The sequence below is a fragment of the Thunnus maccoyii genome, chromosome 10 (assembly GCF_910596095.1).
Source record: "Thunnus maccoyii chromosome 10, fThuMac1.1, whole genome shotgun sequence".
Lineage (NCBI taxonomy): Eukaryota > Metazoa > Chordata > Actinopteri > Scombriformes > Scombridae > Thunnus > Thunnus maccoyii.
This window is the reverse complement of record NC_056542.1, coordinates 2,143,182-2,161,677: the sequence shown is the minus strand read 5'-3', so window position 1 is coordinate 2,161,677 and position 18,496 is coordinate 2,143,182. Positions and strand designations below refer to the sequence as shown.

The 18,496-nt window shown below is 38.5% G+C and overlaps 1 protein-coding gene across 1 annotated transcript in view; it reads left to right on the top strand.

Annotated features, from left to right (window-relative positions):
* Positions 1–387: 387 nt before the first annotated feature.
* The window catches only part of LOC121905347 (DENN domain-containing protein 4B-like), a 63,162-nt gene continuing 45,053 nt past the window's right edge, over positions 388–18,496 (top strand). The window contains exon 1 of the mRNA XM_042423542.1: positions 388–499. The gene's annotated coding sequence lies outside the window, so the exon portion shown is untranslated. The remainder of the gene's footprint in view (positions 500–18,496) is intronic.

Genomic DNA, 18,496 nt, shown 5'->3' with positions numbered 1-18,496 from the left:
TTATTGAGGTCGTAGTGGGTGGTGGTGAACTGGAGTGCTTTATATTGAAAGGTGTTCCTAATATTTTGTCCACTCCATTAACATACATGAGGGGTACTGGGGGTGATGCAGTTAGTTTAATATCTTTAATGACAATGAGTTTTTGCTGTTTAAGTTATATTTTAACACAGAAAAAAGATAAAACAGCAGCAGCTCTTCAAGTTCACTCAGTTGTTTTTTTTAAATTTTATTTGTTTTTTTAAGACAAAAGCAAACACATGTCCCCCTCAAAATAAGAAATAAAATAAAATAAAATAAAAATACAGGAAGGACCACAAGCTAAAAGCTGCTTAACCAGACTTTTATTCTGAACGCTGTATCCGGAAGCTGCACATGTTGTTTCGGCTAGCTTGACCACATGCTGCAGCTTCACAGAGCAAACATGGACGTCACATGTGGGAGAATGACCTAAACATGATCCTTCCAGCTTTCTGTGGGAAAAACCAGCAGAGACAACAAGGTACGACACGTATTATTACACCTTTACCCTGTTAGTGTGTCCGGTAAACGGACGCGGTTAACGGTGACGTTTGAAAGCAGCCGCCCGGTTAGCCGTTAGCTAACGCGGGGGGAGCTAGCAAACGTTAAAAAGCATATCGCTTATCTGTGCGCCCATTATCGGACACGCCTCCGTCCGAAAAGCTTCTTCTAAATTTGTCCCTGAAACATTTTAACATCGGACTTGAGCGTTTTAATTATTAAATATGAACATTTTTTAGCCGGTTTTAGTGTGTTTGTTTGTATCGGCAGCGTAAGATATCAACTGACGCGCGATTGTGAAATTAAAATCAATTTTGCAACAGTGCAACCGCAGGACGAGACTCCGGGTGATCAATAAAAGCGATTTAAAGTCGTGTTATATCAATAAATGTGAAAAACAGCACAAGATATCAAATATAAGCAGGAGTACACAGCGCGTCCGATAATGAAACTGTGTGATTGGGGGGAAACATTGCGTTGCAGCGGCGGCGACCATCGTCTGTCACACGATTAACTGACGCAGGAGACAAAAGCGGACGGAGAGTTCAAAGAAGAGACAGTTTTTATAAGTAGTTCGTCTCCGGATCATTTAAAATAATCCGCGTTTTCGTATTTATACCCCTAAAAAGAAAGTAAAACCAATGTCCGATAATGGAACCAGCCGAGGTGAAGGTGGTCCAGGTTTAAATCTCCAGCAGCTGCTCGGGCCTGTTTGTTGCAGTGCAGCTTTCTGCATCAGCTGCAGCGGATTCCTGCAGACTCTGAGCTGTTTCAGTGGATGTTACAGCTGCTCTGTCTGTCTGTCTGTCTGACTGTCTGACTGTTTGTTTGTTAACCTGCCTGTCTGACTGTTTGTTTGTCTGTTTTGCTTGAGGATGAAACATTTTTATCGCCACATGAACTGACTGTGAGGTGGTTTCAGGAGCTTCTCCAGGCTCAACGTGTCTCAGATCAACGCTGATGTAGTTTTATAAAAACCAAAACAAGAATAAAGTAGATTTTATTAAAGGAAAATCAAAATAAACATATTTTTCAACTGAAAAATAAAAATCAACTCCTTCCAAAAAGAAGTGATAAACTGTTAAAATGAACCAAAGCAAAATAAATACGATCTCAGTCACTTTTATTTCATAAAATCTCTGTGACAACATCAACAGTGTGAAAAAGCTCCTCAGCTCGAGACATGTGTTGTTCTTCTGTTAGGAAAAGAAAAATATGACATTTTATATGTATATTTCAGTTATTTTGATAAAGTAAATAATGTTATACACAGCCTTACTCTGTATAATGATGTGACTGATTGATTTTTAAGGGGTAGCACTAATCGTTAAATATAAATAAATATATAAAATAAATGTCAACATCCCAGAGACGAAGGTGACGTCTTCAGACGTCTTGTTTTGTCAGAATAAGAGTCCAAAACACAAAGAGATTCTGTTTACAGTCATATATGACAAAGAAAAACAGCTGATTCTCATATTTCAGAGAGTTGAACTTGATAAACGATGAATCGATTACCAAAATAGTTGCCGATTGTTTTTCTGACAATCATCTAATTGATGAATCGACTAATCGTGTCAGCCCTACACGACAGCAGTGGATGGAAACAAGCATTCATTTGCGTTTTCTTTTCTGTAATTTCCATCTGAGGGCCACTTCCTGCTCACTTTCTGGTCACAACTACAGGAAATCGTTTACACCTTTAAAACCAAACTAACGTGATGCTTTTGAGGACAACAGATAACAAACAGGAAGTACAGTCTCCATTTCAAAGGTTTTACGTCTCGCGTTCGCCGTCCACAGAGACGTCCGTCGTTGACTTTTATCGATGAGTTTGAAGCCGTTCGAACTGTCAGCAGATGGAAGATAAACCGTCAGCTGGTTTCTGCGTTGTTGTTGTTGTTGTTGTTGTTGTTGTTCAGTGTCAGTGTGACCAGTCAGCTGTCGGCGGGGCACAAGAGACTCTGTGAAAAACAGCACAAGATATCAAGATAGATGTTAACTTTTTATGTCTATAACACATTATAATCTGATTACAGCTCTGTATAATTATAGTTATAAGCATCATAAATATTCATAATGCTTTATGACAATAATCATAACACATCATGAAGCATTTTATAATGATTTATAAGGTCAAATGTCATAATCCTTCATAATTGCAGGTCAATCACTGACATTATTTGCAAGGATCAAAGTGTGTTATAATTCTTATAGTTGTAATATATTCAAATCATTTTATAATATTTTATAATCTGATTATAAATTACTCCAAGTGCTTATTGTTTGCTTTAAGTAAAGTGAAAAAATATCATTAAATCTATGAAATAATTAGTTTAACGGGTCGTAACAGAATTTATATTTCACTAACAATGACTGTAAAGACTCGACTGTTTAACGCTGTTGAACAATAAAGATGTTGTATGATGTGACGACGCTGTGGTTCAGGTCTGGTTGGAGGTTTAGAGGAAGATGATGGTTTATGTTATAATGATCACTTTGTTCAGGTTAGAGGAACATGTACTGGGGGTTTACGTTACTACTTCCTTAAAGTTAGGCCACCTTCGTCATCATGGCATCAATAATAACCACAAGGTTAAAGGTTAGAGGACGATTGTAGTTATGCTTTTTAAAAAAAACTGTCCCAACTCACAGTTGCAAACACTGTGAAAGAGATTCTTCTCTATAAAAACCCGTCAAACAACCACAATAATAATCTATACTTTCATTCATGTAACTGCACAGATGAATGAATGAATAATCTGCTTTTTAATCCAGCGTGTGAGCTGAGCGTCCTGTCATTCAATGCTTGTCCATGTTGGACTTTATAAAACTCTCTAATACATTAAACCATGAAAGCAATGTGAAACCGTATCAGCTGATTCAGCGTTAGGAGCTGCAGAGTGACGCTCGTTCTTTTAACCCTCCTGTTGTCCTCTCGGGTCAATTTTGACCCAACAGGTGTCATTATGTGCTGTCATCAAAAAAATTTAAATGAAATGGTTTTAAAACAGTATCCTGACTAAACTTTTACATAAACCAGTCTGCCATAATCCATCAACATAGCTTCCTCTGATGTCAACTATAGTTAAAATAATTCATAATTTCTTAGTCAGTGAAAGGAAGGATGTGTGATGATGTATCGTTCAACGGAGGAGCTGGTGAAGTTCTTATTTTGAAGACGTTTATTAGACGAAGGCCATCGGGTCCATTCCATGTACAAAGATGGTCTGGGCACCGTACCACTGTCGGTGCATAACTTATATAGGGTTACACATCTGTATCTTATCACATGAATAACATAGGTTCCCCATGGGCATTAATTCAGTTGGGAGCCATCCAATCAAGTGGTTGACAGCTACCTTACAACATATTATGTATCATTACATACCACATCAGGAACAGTTCCAAACTTGACCATAAACCCATTATTCGTATTTAAAGGTCCCCCCAAGAAGGGCTATATCATATTACCTAAAATGACACGCAAATTATGGAATATTTAGGTCATCTGTCCAACATCCAAAATCAGTAAAATACATAGGGTCAGATAAAAGTCATACTAACAGTCAGGATACGGGTCAATTTTGACCCGATAGGACAACAGGTGTCATTACGTGCTGTCATCAAAAAAATTCTAAATGGTTTTAAAATAGTATCCTGACTAAACTTTTACATACCAGTCTACCATAATCCATCAACATAGCTTCCTCTGATCTCAACTATAGTTAAAATAATTCATAATTTCTTAGTCAGGATACGGGTCAAAATTGACCCGATAGGACAACAGGAGGGTTAAGACATCAGTCAGTGATGCCACCTGACGGAGAACAGAAAACTTCTTCTTCTTCACCTCCTGATCACAGCATTTGTAACTCACCATGTTTCCATAAATGTCTGAATGAAGCTGTAAGGAACATGAACATAAAAGTCACCGCTGTCTAAATGATAAAAAGCCACCACTTGTTATATATTCAGTGTCTTAAAAAGGGGCTTTTATATTCCCGTTTTGAGTGTCTGTGAGCAAGGCAGTGAACCTGCCGAGTCCTCTAGTGATCAGCAGATACGAGTGATTTCAATCGGAGACGTTTCGGTCGTTGCTGCTGCGTGTTGTTTGGTGTGTTTGGTGGATTTGGGACGGTAACATGTTGCTGCAGGGTTCTTTCCACACGCAGTCCTACTTTACTCTCCGGCTAAATATAATATCTGCTCTGATCCGGAGAGACTCTGATCTGTTCATACTCTCATTTACTAGTGTAGAAAGTCTGCATGAATTGAACTTTGCTTCTCTGTCATTCAGATCAGAGTTAAGAGGCTGCAGGCTGGTTTGCAGCAGCAGCAGCAGCAGCAGAATACACAGTGACACTCATGAGAATAATAACACACCGCGTTGCAGATGAAGGCTGTAAAACATATTTGTGTTGGCAGACAGCAGGATACCTGAGATAACAGTCTGTCAGGACGTGTCGCCTCTTGCAAAGAATTTGTCGCTGCAGAGAGAAGACTGTGTACAGGAGGGCTGTGTCAGGGTACAAAGACCCTTCAGCAATACTTTATGGAAAAATTGTAACTGTGGTTGTTATTTTCCATCAGGTTTGCACTTTGAGTTTGATGATTGCCTCCTCTTCACCCACAGAACGATGGGAAAACAAAACATACTTTAACCTGGAGGAATTGAAACAAATTAATTTGTTAAAACCTGCAAAAATACTTTGTTTTGATCAGAAACAAGCAGCGAACACTGAAGCATCATCAGCTCTTGAGCAAATATGTTGAACTTGTTAGCAAACAGTTGCTCATTTCCACATCCAGCAGTTACGAAGCAACATCATCATTCATGTGGAGTCGTGTTTCTGTCCACCTGGTGAATGTAAGTCCAATATTCTCTCTCTTTTAGCTTCTGTTTTTACTCTCTACCAACTCCTGAGGGAAATATCTGGCTCTTTAGCTGCTAAATGCTCCACTATGTTCACCAGCTAGTCTACAGCTAACTGTGTCTGTTTGCAGTTTGGTGCTGAGCAGGTAGTGTACAGCGGCTTTTTACAGCTTTTTCTCTCTGAAAACGACGCTATGAGACGCTGAGAGTGAACCAAAACAGTAAAGTTGCAGCCGGACAGATAAACAATGAGCTGAAACTCACTATAAAGCTCCGTAAAGCCGAGAGGAGCTGCAGAGTCTCTGATAATTCTCTGTAGGTTCATCACTACGAGCCAAACACGTTACTCACTGTATAGATCAGACTGAGGAGTTATAGAAATATAGATTATAGCTCAATCAGCCGAACAAGAAATATTCCTAAAATTGGCAACATTTTGATTTAAATCAATAATCATGTGATCAAAGAATAAATAAACTAGTTTTCAATGCACATAATGAAATGTGCCAAAAGCATTTCATTATGTATATTCATATTATTGTGTCAGCTGTCGATTAATGAATTAGTTGTTTGGTCTGTTTAAATGAGCACAACTCAAAGATCTTCAGTTTACTGTCATAGAGACTAAAGAAACCAGGAAATATTCACATTTGAGAAGCTGGAATCAGATAATTTGGACGTTTTATTCTTAAAAAATAACTCAAAACAATTAATCGATTATCGAAATAGTTGCCGATTAATTTAATAGTTGGCGACTGATTGATTATTCAGTTTGCTGTCGTTTGAGAAGCTGTAAGAAGAGATTTCTAGCTTTATTTTTTTCTTAAAAAATGTCTCAAACCAGTTAATTGATTATCAGAATAGTTGCATTTGATCAATATTCTGTCTGTCTGAGAAATGTTCAGTTTGAAAGCATTTACAGAGGTGAGGTCTTTGTGATGTTTGTGTGTAAAATTCTTCAGAATATGATGAATCACAATCCGACTCAGTGTCTATCCGGTTCATTTTCTGCACCAGATGATCCTGTTGGGAGTTGCGGGGGGGGGGGCTGGAGCGTGTCCCAGCATGCACCGGGGGACACAAACACTTAAACAGTTTCGAGTTTACAGTCTGCAGTTTTCTCTGCAAACTGTAAAATCAACTGTTCATCTCTCTGCAGACTCGCTCCTCAGCATTCCTCCTCCCGTTGGTTCGCCGCCTCTCGCCGTCTGAACACGACACACACACATGACTTTTGTTTTCAGGAGATTATGTAACATCCTCGCTGCCCTCGAACATTATCCATTCGGACAAATAGAGGCCCCTCAAAATTCATAACTCTCTGAGGACAAATATTTCTAGCATTTATGGATATTTCCTGAAGGGTGTGCACACAAAGTTATATAACTGAAACTGTTCAGTTTTTTATCACATCATCAGTCTTTTGTTTGTAAAGTGGAGTATTAACAGTCTGGTGTTAATCTTTGTTATAATCTTTAAAACCACAAATACGTCGTTTGTCTGCTTGTTTTTAATCATTCAAGGTGTGAAAGAAGTATTATTTATTATCAGCACCAAAACTCTATCTAGAATAATCCAGTGATATCCAGCCCTTCTCTTCACTGGGACACTTGTCCTCCTCAAAGGACAGTTCCCAGTATTCCCAGTGTGTTAAACCAGCAGTCAGGTGTCTGTAATCATTCCTCCTGTTCATACTGGATATTAAAAGATCCTTCAAATGTGCTTTCAATGGAAGTGATGGAGGATAAAATCCACAGTTTGTCCACACAGTCATTTAAAAGTCTGTGTGAAGCTTCTATTCAGCTCCAGCAGTCTGAGTTAGTCACATCCACCGATTGTCTTTTTATTAAGGGTTAGGGTTGCTGTGCGATATGACGATAGGAAAACGTCTGTCGTTTCATATTATGCTCTATCGTTTACTTTGTTGAGTCGCAAATCACAATATTTTTTGTCGTTTGGAGTCTGTCCATCTGAGCGGTTTACATTAATAAATTACTTTTTTTTTGTTTTTTTTAATCGTGGAGCTGTTATTGTACTTACAGTAATGTAACGAGTGTTCACCGCCTCTCCTCTGCTGCGCTGTGTGCAGCACAAACACACGGAGCAGAGCAGCGCGACCATAAATAATAATAAATAACAGCAAAACACATTAGAGACTATGTTTATTTATGTTATTTACCTAATTTAAGTCTAAGTATTTTCCTAAAACAGCTGGCCACTGTGGTTTTTAACAAACAAACAACAGGAAATACTGTGGCGCATTTGTTGGGGACTGTTTTAAGCGGCGGATGGATCCACATTTGGTGCTCTTGTGAGTATTTGTGGCAGCAGGAGGGTGTGTGTGGGACTTAGTCAGATAAACTATAATAAATAAACTAAAAGAAAATGCATCTTCTGACTGAGCAGAAGCATGAAAAAGGGGGACAGGATTTTAGGATTTTGTCCGTTGTTACGTGTCAGTGCACAGTGACCTCTGACCTTTACTGTCAGTTATTTGTACTGTTGTTGATGCAGGATTTTAAATGGACTCTGTTGTTGATCTGTTTGTATGTGTGTGTGTGTGTGTGTGTGTGTGTGCGTGTGTGCGTGCGTGCGTGCGTGCGTGCGTGCGTGTGTGTGTGTGTGTCTGTGTGTGTGTGTGTGTGTGTGTGTGTGTGTGTGTGCGCGTGCATGTGTGTGCGTGTGTGTTCAGCAGCCCTCGGTCATGTTGGCCCGTCGCCGGCCTCCATCCTTCGTCACCATCTGTGAGAGAATATTGCTCCGTGTTTTGTTCCTGCTCTGCTCAGACCACAATATTGTTCCGTTTGTTGTTGTTTGTTTGTTTATTTAGAGTCCAAAGTGACGTCTTTTAAATGTCTTGTCTTGTCCGACCAACAGTCCAAAAGAGATTCAGTTTCCTGTCAGAGAAGAGCGTAAAGCTGAGGTTAGAGGTGATTTTGGGATTTGAATATATTATTGATACATTTGATAATATTATTGATAAAACTTTGCCATAAATGAAACAGAAACTGCCTTAAAAGGGTTTAATGTTCTTTGGTTAAACTCTGAATACTGAACACTTATAGCTTATAAAGCAAAATCAATTAGTTGATCAACAGAAAATTCTTTTTTCAGGCTAAAATACCTGATTAATATTATAATATTTAATATTTGTCCTGTTTTATAGTGAATTTAATATCTGAAGGTTTTAGCCAAACCAGCAAAGTTAACGCAGTTTCATAAACTAAAATATTAATCGAGAAAATAATCAGCTGATTGATTGATAATGTTGTCGCAGGCTTCTGTAAATAATAAGTGTTGTTGTTGTTGACAGTTTGTCTCCCAGCTGTCCTTCCTCCCTCATCTTCTTCTTCTTCCTCTCCTCTTGTGTTCAGAGCTGCAGTGATTAGTTGATTAATCAATCAGTCTATTAGTAGAGAACATTTCAACAACAAGCCAACTGCAAAGTGTTTCACTTAAAAGACATCAAGACAGAATGTAAAATGTAAAAGGAAATATAAAAATACATTTAAATACAATTAAATCAAAAATAAGTTAAAATAAAATAAGACAGATAAATTAAATGTCAACTATTTTTGATAATTGATCGTTTTGAGTCATTTCTTAAGAAATAAATGTCCAGTTGACAGTAAACTGAACATCTTTGTGTTGACAAAACAAAACATTTGAAGACGTCGTCATGGAAACACTGATCCGCTTTTTACGGACCAAACGACTAATCGATTAATCAAGAAGATCAATTAATAATGAAAATAATTGTTAGTCGCAGCTTCCCTGCTCATGTTTTTTTCACTTACAGCTGATGTTACAAAACTACACACACACACACACACACACACACGCACGCACACACACACACACACACACACACACACACTATACAACATCTACGCAGATTAATACTCAACTCTTCAGTTTTTCCTTTGACTCTCACTGGAGTTCAAACAGTCGAATATAGAAACAGATGAATTGCTTTTAGTATCTTAGAGTTTATAACAAGCCAATACACACATACAGTATATATATATATATATATATATATATACATATATATATATATATATATATGTATATATACACACACATATGAATTAAAGATGTCCTGAGCTGATCCGTGCATGTTTTAAATGATCAGTATCGGCTTTAAAGTTCATGTATAATTTCAGCTTCTAATTTTTATTTTAACATCCAGTTGTCAGTCATGTTGGGCGGCTGCTCATCCAGGATGAATATTCACCCTGAAGACTGATAGTGAACGTGGCTTCCAGGATCAGCGTTCCAGTTCTCAGTTCTGTATTTGGTTGGAGCCAGTATTAGCATTAGCTACAAATGCTAGCGTTACTCTCTTGTGTCGGCTGCTGCTTTCTGTTATTTTACTCTGAGCATGTCGCCTTCTTATACCTTCCTCCACTAGAAGGATGCTGCAGGAAACCCTGAGTGTGATTTTAGATGATGCTTCTGGTGAATTAGAAACAGACACTTGTGATTCTCTCTTTGCAGATTATTGTCTAAATAATGCAGATTATTTCCTTTTAATGATCTCCTTTTTACTTTATGTCTTGACATATATGGAGAAATCTGTAAAATCATTGTTATTCAAACCACTTTCCATCCATCTGTTATATTCTCTCACTATTGATTAACCTGCCAGTAAACCGATGAATCATTTAGTGGTTGAAATGACTCTCAGCCAGTATCGCTGCAGCTTTACTGTAGAGATTAACGAGCAGTGTGACACATTTCATTCATTTCATTCACAGTTTATGAATGAAATGAATGAAATGTGCAGATTTAACATATAAAAAGCTCAAAGAGCATTATGAGTCTGTTATCAGTTTCCTCTCTGTGTGTTTGTTTATTCCTCTTCTTGTTTACATCATGAACGTGACATCATCACATGTGACTTTTATTTTGGAAAGCGTCTTGTGTGTCGTCCTCTCTGCCTCTAAAGTGAGCCGGCGCTCCGCGGACGGACTAAATATAGACTCCAGATATTTAAATCTCTCTTCAGGAGTCGTCTCAGTTCCTCCACTTTCAGCTTTCTGCTCTCCGTCCGTCCGTCCGTCCGTCCGTCCGTCCGTCCGTCTGTAATAATAATAATAATAATCTTCCCTCTCAGATGTTATAATTACTGTTTAGTGTTGCTGTCGGAGCTGTTTTCTCTCAGGACTTCTCTCTCTCTCTCTCTCTGTGTGTGTCTGAGCAGCAGGGAGCTTCTGTGTTTTCTCAGGAAGCTTTAAATAGCTGAAGGTGGTGGTGTTACCACTTCTGAAGGCGGTCTGCATCAGGGCCCCGGGGCCTCCAGACGCTGCCTGAGTTGTAAATGTTGTCAGTGATTCATCCTCTGAACTGTAGAGTAGAGCGTCAATTAATGATTGTTTTTGATCAGTTACCTCACTGATCGATTATTCATGTGATCGGGGACCATGGTTCCTAATCAGAGAGGCTTGTTGAACTAATACTAAAATATTGACATTTGGGAAGATAGAACCAGTAAATTTTTGACATTTTTGCTTAAAAAATTGCTTTATTCAATTGTCAGAATCGTTGCAGATTAATTTTCTGACTAATCTTTGCAGCTCTAAACAAAGAGCTTCTCATACAGTTGAATACAGACTTAATTTAGTGACCTAATCAATTGCTGATCCTTTAATTATTGTTTGTTTTATTCATATTCAGTTTTAAATGACTTTAATTAGTGGCATAAAACTTCCAACGATTATAAAAACAAGATAATCGAGATAAAACAATTATTCCGTTTCTCAGTGATTCTCTTGTTTTGTCTCGTGTTATAAATCAAACGCACCGTTTTTCCTTCACAGCGTCACACTTTCATCCCTCAAAGCCCAAACTCTCTCTCTCTCTCAGGATCCTCGTAGCAGGTGAGACGTTGAGCGGCGTGCGACTGCGTTCAGCCGCCGACCGACTGACTGACAGCAGAAATGTACTGAAGCGTAATTCATGTCTCGGCTCCACGGAGGAAGAAATCGATAGTGTTTGTATTTGTTGATTCATTGATCTTATTTCTCCTCCGGCTGCAGTGAAACAGGAGATTCACAGATAGACTGAGACTCAGAACACAAACAGCTGGATGTTTATGTGAAGTAAACAGCTGTTTGTGCAGATTACGCTTCACTAAACGAGACGCGTCACGCGTACGTGTCTCTGAGTCTGTGTGGACTGATTGATTTTAATAAAAGTGTAAATAAATGAATATGAGGCTGTCAGATCGTTCAATGATTGATGAATTCTGGCGCTTCGATGGATGTAGGAAAGAAAATATGCAAACAAAGAAACGTCATCAGCTCTTAAATTTGACACTTCATTGACTAAATTAATTGATAATGTAAATAACAACTACTTTTTGGCAACAGATTGGCGTCATTAAGTTTGTTCTGTGTTGTTTGGTTGGTTTGTAGATGTGGATCGTTTTCATTATTGATTAACTGAAGGATTATTTTCTTGGTTGATTGATTATTCGTGTGGTTCATAAAATGTCACAACATGATAACATATCGTCCCCGGAGCCTGACGTTACTCTTCTTTTGTCCAACCAAGAGTCTAAAATATAAAGATAATCAGTTTATTATCATAGAGGAGAATGAAAACCAGAACATATTTACTTTATGGAGTGACCAGTGATTGTTTGGTATTTTATATCATATTTTTGGTATACATATATATATATATATATATATATACATCTTTAGATCAACTAATCGATCAATCAGCCGGATGAGCAAAGATTTCATCACGTTTCTCTCACAATTTGTCACTTTTTGTCTCAAATATGAAGTTTGTTCCTTCGTCAGTAGACTTTACTGCTGCCTTCAGTTTTCATGACAAGAAGAAGAAAGTTGTTGTTGTTTGTTAAAAGAATCAGAAATTAGAAAGAGTTTAGTTTCGGCTCACTGAATCTCCTTAAACAACCCGACCACGTCTTCATCAGCCTGCACAGGAATGTCTTCATCATTAGTCTTTGCTTGAAGGGACGTAAACACGAGGTGCATGAAGGCCTCGAGGTTCAAAATCATCTGTTTGAGGTTTGTTGGGATTATAAACGTCTCGATGAAGTGAAAGAACAGAATGTTGAATCTGGTAGATAAACACCGGAGGAAGCCGAGGAAGACGTTCATTAAAATGAAAACATTAGCTCTGTTTTCCGTGCGGTCTGGGCGAGGCCCTGAATGCATCATTGTGTGGTGGATCCATGTCTGTTAAAGACACAGTTGACTGAACGACAACAACGACACACGAGTGATGAGAGAAATCGAAACTGAAAGACGTCGGCTTGAGAAGGAAGTCGTTCTCGTCTTGTTTTCTCTTGTTTTTGCATTTTGAGGTGAGACGAGTCTAATTTCATTTCTGCACCTGAACTCACCAGAAACGTTAATCACAGCTGTTTATTATTCACAAGAAGTCGTTTTAGGACTTTCTATTCCTCTATGAGGGTTTCTCTTATTCACCTGTTACAGCCAGAAAGACGCCTGCTGAATATTCTTCCTGCTTTCAGAACTGAGGAGAAATACACTTTATTCTCTGTTTCTGGTCTTTTTTACAAACATTATCTGAACAGAAAATGTCTCAAATTCATCTGAGACATAAATGAAAAGTTCAACTAGTTACTAGAAAAAACATATTGACTTTTTATTCCACAACAGAAGTTTGAAGGTGTTTTTTTTTCTCTTTACACAGTTTATTAAATTATTATTATAAGAACTTCATCATACGATTGGCTGTAATTAATAGTAACTATTAGAATCACAGTTTTTATTTCTCTACGATAAAATAACTTTAGTTAATAACATTATGTCTACAGTAGAGTCACAAAGATGAATCAATTCATTAATTGATTCAACTATTAAAATAATCACCAACTATTTTTAATCGATTAATCATTTGGAGTCAGTTTTTAAGAAAATAATATGTCTGAACTCTCTTATTCAGCTTCTTTAATGTGAATATTTTCTGGTCTCTTTGACAGTAAACTGAAGATCTTTGAGTTGTGGACAAAACAAGACATTTGATCGACATTTTGGAAACAGATTTTATAGACCAAACAGCTGATAGATCGGGTGCAGCTCTTTTATTATTATTGTACAACTGTCTTAAAGCTATAACATGTAATAATTCCACATTAAAATGCCTAAAAACAACTAGACCTATGTTATATATGTTGTTGAGTTGTGTACTTACATTATCCCAAATGTTTCCAACAGTTTTCAAACTCAGAGAAATCTGTAATTTAATCAAAGTAACGGACCGTTTCATTTGGTCGCCTGTCGATGGCGTCATACCTCCTCTACCAAAGAGTAAACACGCACCAGATGCATACGGCGGCGCTGTGTTTGTCCGCTACAATGGCGTCTACCAAAGAGTAACTTACACACATACAAGATAATACATCGGCGTTGTGGTTGTTCCACACAAACTGTTATAAATGGACTTTTATTCAGTTTTAAGACACATTTTCATGATAAATTTAGGTGGTTTTTAACTATATCTTTTAGCCGGAAGAAGGATTTTAGTCATTGGACGTCTGGATCTTAAGTTATCAGAGAAATAAACTGGACAAACGTTAGCAGCAGCTCGGCTAACAGCCCCTCCAGGAAGTCCGGTGGTCACCAAACATCGTCTGAGAAATATTGATTTTTTAGGTAAAACTGCTTTAATTAGTATTTTTTAACGATTTTAATCTGCGTGTACGTTTGTTCTGGAGAGGAGGAGACCTCTGCGGGTAAAAACATCCCGAATGATGAACGCTGGAGTAATCCTATCCCGGTGAAGCTGGTTATTTAACAACGAACTCCCATGATCCCTTGCTACTTCACACCATCATCACACTCCGTCTTTTGTTATTGTTTTGATTGAGACGCCTAGCGGCTGAAATTACATATTGTGCGTTTAAAATAACATGTTTAAATCCTGTATTTTGTCCATATCGCTCAGACAAGACTAAAGATGAGAGCCGGTTGGTGGAAACAGTCTTTATGTTGGTGTTAAGTCGTCGTCATGTGACCTACATACGGCGCCTCCATCACTTGATGAGAGTCAGTCAGCTACAGTGTGCAGGGTTGTTGTTGTACTGGATTGTGTTTCTGTTATAATGTCAACACTTGTGTGCAGGAGGAACTGATCATGTGACCCTGGCCGTGGTGATGTCATTCATTATCTGTGCACTGACAGTGTTGTTGACTGGACGATGCTCCTCACTGGTGTGTGTGTGTGTGTGTGTGTGTCAGAGATGTGTGTGAGCTGGTACGGGGGGGGGGGGGTCATGGACCACAACGGCTCTTTGTCTCCTCTGGGTGTCACGGCAACACGTCAGCATCTCTGACACACACACACAGATAAACACACATCCACACAGTGTGTCTGTGATGGAGATGTCACCTCTACGTCTTTGGACAAAAAAAAAGAAGAAGAAAAACCCTCTTTTCATACCTTCCTTCCTCCTCAGCTGCGTCTCACTCAGCTGCACTTTTCACTCGCTGAGAAACTGGAAATGAAAGCTCTATTTTTTCTCCCCCTCGCAGCACCGCTGACTTCCTGTGGCAGCTTTTCAAAAAATAACTGTCGAAACTGTAGACCTGACACTTCTGACAGCCTCTCAGGAAGGAGAAACTATATGACACACTAAAAGACAAGGAGCAGTTGTGAAGAAAGTGAAGTGACTGAAGGCGGAAAAGGTTTGCAGCAAGAAAACAAAACAAATGATTATATGTCATTTATTTACGATGAGAATACGTTGACAGTGAACACAACAGAGTGAGAGGATCTGGCACCAGCCACATGAATGTTTAGTCAGAAAAAATGTGTTGGCGGTGGTGACTCTTTTCTTAACGCTGGCAACCACAAACACTTATTTTCTAGCCTATTAACTCTTCTGAGTATCAGATGGACACGTGTTGACAGGTTGGTCGGACGCTGTTTTTAAAAGAGTTTGTAGTTTTCTGCTTAAGTCAGTTAATTGAGCAGCAGTTTGTGATTCTGTGCACCTGCGCCGCTGCTGCTATGCTGGCAGATGTTCATGGGGGGGCTGAAGTTGTTTTTGTGCAGAAAAAATTGTGTGAAGATTAAAATCACAAAGGTTTCTTATAGTGATAGTGAGCGTAGTAGCTGCAGTGGAGGCTCAACTTTGCGTAAAAGTCCTCTGACGCTTTGCGTGAGTGACACCCAGTGTTTACTACCCAACTCTGCTATGTGAAATAACTACGCAAAAATGGAGGAAAAGCCGATTGTCATGGTCTCTGGTTTCTCTAGGACGAGTCTTAAACAAACTACGGGGACTGGTAAAAGAACGTTGACGTGTAGAAACTAATCACCAACATGTAAATGATGCGTTTTAAAGGATGTAAATTACATGTTCAACACACACAGAGAACTACAGATTAATGAGAGAGACCGCTGTCACCATCCGACATCAAAGTAGAATCTGGAAAGGCCATCTGTTCTGTAGCCGTGGTTGCTATGGTGGTTGCTATGGTGTTTCCATGTGTTGTCCACTCTCATATTTCAGATGTGATTCATCCAACATGTACCGATGGATTTGAGAAGTTGACATTTGGAGTAAAGAAGGAGAAAAAGAAGTGAAATCCTGCTACTATAGTTTGTTTACGTAGCCTCCGGAGCCGGAGGAAGCTTCCTGAAAGCTGACCAATCAGAACAGAGTGGGCTCATCAGGAGGGCGGGCCTTAAAGAGACAGGAGCTAAAACGGCCTGTTTCAGACAGAGGCTGAACTGAGGGGCTGCATAAAGGACCAGTAGAAGATAAATAAGGAGATTTTAACTGGAAATCATGCAAAGATATTCCAGTAGAGCCCCAGAATATAAATATAGAGCTGGAAATGTGCAGAATATGTGTCCTTTGGATATTTATTTGTTTGTTTGTGGGGCTGAAGCGAATCTTCAGTAAATTAATTGACAGAAAAAGAATCATCAACTATTTTGATATTCAATTTTCTTTTTCAGACTGTTTTAAGTCTTTACAGTGGAACAAATATGTCAAACATTTACTTGTTCCAGCTTCTCAGATGTGAAGATTTGCTGCTTTTCGTTTTTTTATATCTGTTAGTCAGAAAAAAAGTGGAAATATTGCCAAAAAAAAAAAAGTTTTTATGCTTGGCTGAGGCAGAAAAGTTGGCATTTTGATAAAAGCAACGACAACTTAGTGAATAAAGACTATTATTCTATTATTATTTATTTATTTATTTTTAGAAAGACAGATGAAAGAAATGCAGAGGGAGCTGGGCGGCGGCTAGACAGGAAGTGACATCAGGAGTTCAGCTGTCTTAATCTGTTGTTTAACATGTTTACAGTTATATACGTCATAGTTTCAGCTGCTAGCAGAGAAAACACACTGAAGAATCACAACAGTGAACAAGAGGAAGGTGACGTTAATGGTACAGCTGATGGAGGAAGCTGTATTTTTAGACTTGCTAGCTGGTTTTCTTCTTTTACAGCTTATATTGCTGACTGTAGTCACTCTGCAGCAGGAAACCATTCTTCAGATTAGATATAATGTTGATAGTTCAAGGTAAACCCCTCGCAGTCCAAGAACCCTTCCTCTTAGGAACCAGCGGTTTCACTTCAATCTGTTGAATAATGAAGGTCAGACTGACTTTGTTTCTCTCTGCAGACGTGTGATGCTTTACTGGTCAGCTGATCAGAAAGTCGTTTTTTTTTTGAGTCTTTCCATCATTTAAGAACCAGTGTGTCACCAGTGGTAGTTATTCAGAACCAAGAGAAGAGGTGTTATGGAAACCACAGGTGTAAGCAGATGAGAGGTTCAGGTTTCAGTGGCTGTTGTCATTAATAATAATAATAGTTTCGTTTGTTAAAATTTAGAGAGAGACGCTTCCTCTTCGGCTTCTCACTTCCTCTTCATCACAGTCCTGACTGAACAGTTTGATGAAGAAGTGTTTCAGCTGCTCTTCAGGTGGAAGTCTGTATAAAAGTATAAATCTTGCCAAACTAGCAGAAATATTATAATTATATTGTGTTTATATTATAGTTCTGTGGACTATACTCAACACTGAGGATGTATTCACTTTATTGTGTTGTAGATTTAATTTTAAATGGATAAAACTGCCATTTTTGGCCATTAATCTACACACAATAACCCCCTAATGACAAATTCAGTACTGTGTAGAAACCCCCTTCGGCAGCAATCACAGCTTTGACTCTTCTTGAGTAAAACTCTAAAAGCTCCACAGTTTTATCACTACCGAGTATTTTACCTACAGAGAGTTTTTTTGGTCTTCATGTCTTTGTTTTTGTCCTGACATGTGAACTGTGTCCAGTCAGTCAAGTTACAGATGCGTCTGAAGGATAATAAAAGCAAACAGGATGCACCTGAGAGCCGCAGCAAAGGGTCTGAATACTTTTGTAAATGAGAGATTTCAGAATAAGTTTGCAAAAAAAATACTAAAAACAGGTTTTCACTTTGTCATTATGGGTTATTGATTATAGATTGATGGGCTAAAAATGGCAATTTTATCCATTTAAAATTAAATCTACAACACAATAAAGTGTGTAAAACATTAAGGGGTCTGAATATTTAATGAATTAACTGTAAATATCATCAAAATTATCGTTACCTTGCAATATTTAAGATCTTATCACCAACCCTTATTGCCAATAGTAATATTTTAACCAAATATTTGCTGTTACTTCCCATTACACTTTGGTCAGAGAAGTCACAGAGATAAAGTATCACACAACAGAGGAAGTGGCTCCGTGTCTTTTGCTAAAAGTTGCACTTGAACGCACCACTGACACCAGAGTCTGCAGCCAGCTCGCTGCTGCTGACGCCTGCGTACGCTCAACCTGCAAACAGAGGAAATTACAGGTCAGTTTCTCCCTTGGTTTTAATCCAAAACACATCACTAAAAGAAAAAAAACTTAAAAAAAACATCTCCATGGCAACGTGAAACGAATCTAATTAAACAGTGGAAGTGAAACAAAACTCCAAACCACAAAGTTTCTGACGTTACATCAGTTAACTGCAATGACACGACTTTGCTCGTGTTTTGACCCTTCTTCCACTTACTGTAGGACCTCGTTACCGCTGCTGGCAGGCTGAAGCTCGTTACACTGAGT